Raw genomic sequence first — 5,653 nt, 5'->3', positions numbered from 1 at the left:
ATCACCCAGGAAGAGCGCCTCTTCAACCCCTAAACAGCAGTGGACAGCTGCTAAAGGGAGAATTACAAAAAATCCTCCTAAACCACCAAGTGTGCCAATCCAGAACAGATACGCTCCGCTGACCGAGAGCCGGAGATCTCTTTCTGATGACCTGGATAACCCGTCCTCTTCACACAGCAGGGTAAGGACCAATAGCTACTCCAAAAGTAAAAGACTAGAGGGAAAGCTAACGACTGGGCCTGAAACTCTGATTGTGGGTGACTCTGCTGTAAGAGATGTAAAAGGTCTGTGTAGTAAGAACAACATCAAAGTACTCTGTTTTCCCAAGGATACGGTCTCTGACTTGGCTGAGAAGATCCTGCATATTGGGGCTGAACATCCGACTGTGAAGAATGTGGTTCTGCACATTGGAACAAATGATGTTGTGAAACAAGAGTCAGAAGTGCTGAAAAAAGACTTTAAATGTCTGTTGGAAACTGCCAGCTCTCTAAATGCAGAGGTGTTCATCAGTGGCCCTCTACCGCCAGTCAGAAGAGGAGTGGAGAGATTCAGCAGATTGTTTGCACTGAACACCTGGCTTTCAACTGCCTGTACTGACCATTCTGTGCATTTTATTGACAATTTTAACTTTTTCTGGGATCGCAGACATCTTTTCAAGGCAAATGGAGTTTGCCTGAACAAGTCAGGAGTGAAATTGTTTATCTCTAACATATTCAACTGCCTGCATCATCAATCTGTTCCCTCTGCCAAGGACAAGCGGCAAGAGGAATCAAAACAGGAGATAGACACAACACATCGCGCAGAAAACCCTGAAGAAGTATCACTGCACCCGCCTGAGGAATGTTCTGATTATGGGAGACCTATGAAACACACGGAGGAGTCCCCACCGCCCGTCACCCCCCCCCCCTATCAATGCCTTTGAGGATACTCCGTTCACCCATTTACCCTCGCCCACCCTCCTGGAGATCATGGAACACATGAAGGAGATACAGAGGGCTGGCACCGATTCCTTCCTGGATTTCAAAGACCAAACTAAGGCGTTACGCAGGGCTGGCAGCATGTCCTTTACCCCCGCCCCTCAACGACGCCCACCAAAATCACCGAAGCAGAGATGCGCACCATCTCTCCCGGCTTCATCACCATGCCTACCACAATCATCCAAACCAAAACAATCTGCAAACTGATATCTGCTGGGTCCAGGCTCAAGGGCGTATGGCACTCTCAACTCTTTCCAGGACATGCCAGGGCCCTGCCTGCCAGTAGCTTTGCCGATATCTGTGTTGATAGGTAATAGATTAAGAGCGGTAAATCATCTTAGATACAGGAAGCGCTCAAACGTTTGTGTGAGTTTATCTAATTTAGCAGTGATTCCATGTCAGCCACAGCTTGTTACAAAAAACATGACTGATAGTGTGTTTAACAAACTTAAACTAGCTTTATTAAATGTCAGGTCTTTGGCAGGAAAAACATTTTTAATCAATGATTTTATCACTGAGCACAATCTCGATTTTATGTTTTTAACAGAAACTTGGATTGAACAAAATAACAGTGCAGCTGTTCTTATCGAATCAACCCCTCCCAACTTTAGTTGTATGAGTCAGGAAAGAATGCATAAGAAAGGGGGTGGAGTTGCTATTCTGTTCAATGATTCCCTTCAATGCAGGAAGACATCGTATGGAAACTTTGATTATTTTGAATATGTGGCCCTTCAGCTGAAATGCTCCTCTCGAGCTCTGTTCCTAAATATCTATAGGCCACCCAAATACTGTGCAAGCTTTTTTGATGACTTTACTGAACTGCTGTCTATAGTGTGTATTGACTTTGACCGTCTAGTCATTGTTGGTGATTTTAACATCCATGTTGACAACCCCCAGGACAGAGGGGCTAAAGAACTGTTTTGTGTTCTTGATAGCTATGGACTGACTCAGCATGTGACGGAGCCCACGCACAATAAGGGACTTAATTATCTCAAAGGGTCTGAATATCTCTAAGGTTGTGGTGACTGATGTTGCGCTCTCTGACCATTCCTGTGTTTTCTTTGAGAGCTCTATTTCTGTTCACACAAGTGTTCAAAAAGAGGTAACCACAAAGCGATATTTAACTGAAAATACTAGGGAAATGTTTACTCAGAATTTTTCTTCCACACTTGCCCCTGCTAACATCTCAGTAGATGAGCTAGTAGATCATTTTAATTCAAAAATTAAAAATGTTATAGATGCCTTTGCTCCAATTAAGGTAAAGGAAGTGACTGGGAAGAAAATATCTCCATGGAGAAAGGCCATGACCGTTAAAACAGAAAAAAGAGAATGTCGAAAAGCTGAACGCAGGTGGCGAAAAACAAATCTCCAGGTTCACTTTGAAATTTATAAAGAGAGACTTGGCCTTTATAATTTGGAATTGAAAAACGCACGACAATCATTCTTCTCTGACATCATTATCAAAAACAAAAACAACGCACGTGCCTTGTTTGCTACCGTCGACAGACTAACTAACCCCCCAGTGTCAGTAGCCTCTGAATTTCTAACCACCAGGGCGTGCAATGATTTTGCCTCCTTTTTCACTGACAAAATTCAGAAAATCAGACAAGCAGTCAGTGCCTCTGCATCAGGAACAGCAAATGTGCTGTCTCTGTGTCCACTTAACATCAATTCAGACATCATGACACAATTCCATCAGATTAATGATAAAAACCTAGAGGACATTATACAACTTCTGAAGTCCTCCTCCTGCTGCCTTGATATTATTCCAACAGGATTTTTCAAAGATGTTTTGCCTTGCATGGCCTCAGAACTACTTCATATAGTAAACAAATCTCTTCACTCAGGTATTTTTCCACAGGCCCTGAAAACTGCAGTCATTAAACCGCTCTTAAAAAAGAATAATCTAGATGCTTCAGTAATGAACAATTACAGGCCCATATCAAACCTGCCATTTCTAGGTAAGATCATTGAAAAAGTTGTTTTTCAACAGTTGAGTAATTTCTTGCATTTAAATAGTTGTTTCGATGTGTTCCAGTCAGGCTTTCGTCCAAACCACAGCACTGAGACTGCTCTTGTAAAGGTCTTTAACGACATCCACTTAAACACAGACAGTGGCAGAACTTCAGTGTTAGTATTATTAGATCTCAGTGCTGCGTTTGACACTGTTGACCACAGCATATTACTAGACCGACTGGAAAACTGGGTGGGACTTTCGGAAACAGTTCTAAATTGGTTTAAATCCTACTTAAAGGATAGAAACAACTTTGTTTCTATAGGTAAATACACATCTGAGTTGACAAATATGACATGTGGGGTTCCTCAAGGCTCCATCTTGGGGCCTCTTCTCTTTAACATCTACATTCTACCACTGGCTCAGATAATGAAGAACAACAAAATAAGTTACCATAGCTATGCAGATGACACACAAATGTACGTAACAATTTCACCAGGAGACTATGCTCCAATTCAAACACTGAGTAAGTGCATTGAACAAATCAATGACTGGATGTGTCAGAACTTTCTCCAATTAAACAAAGATAAAACTGAGGTAATGGTCTTTGGAGCCAAGGCAGAACGTTTAAAAGTTAGCGCTGAGCTTCAGTCTGCAATGTTCAAACCAACAGATAAAGCCAGGAATCTAGGTGTAGTCATGGACTCTGACATGAGTTTCAACAGTCACATTAAAACAGTTACTAAATCAGCCTACTATCACCTAAAGAATATATCTAGGATTAAAAGACTAATGTCACAGCAGGATTTGGAAAAACTTGTCCATGCCTTTATCTTCAGTAGACTCGACTACTGCAATGGTGTCTTCACAGGTCTCACTAAAAAATCTATTAGAAAGCTGCAGCTGATTCAGAACGCCGCTGCTCGAGTCCTCACTAACACTAAGAAAGTGGACCACATCACTCCTGTTCTGAAGTCTTTACACTGGCTTCCTGTGTGTCAAAGAATAGATTTCAAAATATTGCTGCTGGTTTATAAAGCACTGAATGGTTTAGGCCCAAAATACATTACTGACCTCCTGCTAAACTATAAACCATCCAGATCTCTCAGGTCTTCAGGGACTAGTCAGCTTTCTGTCCCCAGAGTCAGAACTAAACATGGTAAAGCAGCGTTCAGTTATTATGCTCCAAATATCTGGAACAAACTCCCAGAAACCTGCAGGTCCGCTGCAACTCTTATTACTTTTAAATCCAGGCTGAAGACTTTTCTTTTTGTCGCTGCTTTTAATTGAACTTTTCATATCTTAAACTGCACTGTAACTTTTATCCATGTATGGTGAAGAAAGTCTGTCTAAATTAAATATATGGACGGAAATGTTCGGATTTCCTAAGGGAGGTTCTTTGAGTAAAATATTCATATTTTAGACTGCACTGTAACTTTTATCCATGTATTTTTCCTTAATGTTTATTTTATTAGCACTGTAACTTTTATCCATGTACTTTTTCTTGTAATGTTTAATTGAACTATTCATATTTTAGACTGCACTGTAACTTTTATCCATGTATTTTTCCTTAATGTTTATTTTATTAGCTTTTCTTTTTTAATGCTTAATGTCTTTCATTTCTTTTTTGTAAAGCACTTTGAATTACCCTGCGTCGAAAAGTGCTATATAAATAAACTTGCCTTGCCTTGCCTTGCCTATGAGGTGAGGAGGGAAAGTGCAGAGCCTGATACTCCAAGTTCTTGGAGAGTGCGAAGGAGGATCTGATGGTTCACCGTGTCGAATGCAGCAGACAGGTCCAACAGGATGATGACAGAGGAGAGGGAGGCTGCTTTAGCAGTGTGCAGTTCCTCAGTGACAGCAATGAGGGCAGTTTCTGTGGAGTGACCTGCCTTGAAACCAGACTGGTGCGGATCGAGAAGGTTGTTCTGATGGAGATAACAGGAGAGTTGTTTAAAGACAGCGCGTTCAAGTGTTTTAGACAGGAACGGGAGGAGAGAGACAGGCCTGTAGTTTATAACATCAGACGGGTTGAGAGTGGGTTTCTTCAGGAGAGGGTTTACTCTTGCCTCCTTGAGACTGTTTGGAAAGTGACCAGAAGTTAGAGAAGTGTTGATGAAATGGGTGAGAAACGGTAGAATATCAGGAGCGATAGTCTGAAGGAGGTTAGAAGGGATAGGGTCCAGAGGACAGGTGGTAGGGCGGGCAGAGGTAACGAGGGTAAGAACCTCACTTGGCGAGAGAGGGGAAAAAGTAGTTAGTGTGCCGGTTGACCGTCGGTCAGGTGATCCAGCAGTGAGTAAAGGTGAGTCAGAAAAAGACGAGCGAATATCGTCAACCTTTTTTTCAAAGTAGTTAACAAAGTCGCTTGACAGAAGGGAGGAGGGGGGAGGGGCTTTGGGAGGGTCCAAGAGGGTGGAGAAGATGGAAAATAGTTTTTTAGGATTGGAATAGGAAGATTGGATCTTGTCTTGAAAGAAAGTGCTTTTTGCCTGAGATTGAAGAAGAGAAAGAGGAGAGGAGAGCCTGATAGGTTAGGAGGTCGTCGCGGTGTTTGGATTTCCACCGTTTACGCTCTGCTGCCCTAAGGGCGGTTCTATTAGCACGCAGTGCGTCATTTAGCCAGGGAGCAGGAGGAGACTGACGAGCCTGCCGAGATGTGAGAGGACAGAGTGAGTCCAGAGAGGAAGAGATAGTAGAGAGGAGAGTTTCTGCAGCAGAG

Source organism: Pseudochaenichthys georgianus, chromosome 4, assembly GCF_902827115.2.
Source record: "Pseudochaenichthys georgianus chromosome 4, fPseGeo1.2, whole genome shotgun sequence".
Classification (NCBI taxonomy): Eukaryota; Metazoa; Chordata; class Actinopteri; order Perciformes; family Channichthyidae; genus Pseudochaenichthys; species Pseudochaenichthys georgianus.
The sequence above is the reverse complement of the archived record's forward strand: the minus strand, read 5'-3'. Positions refer to the sequence as shown.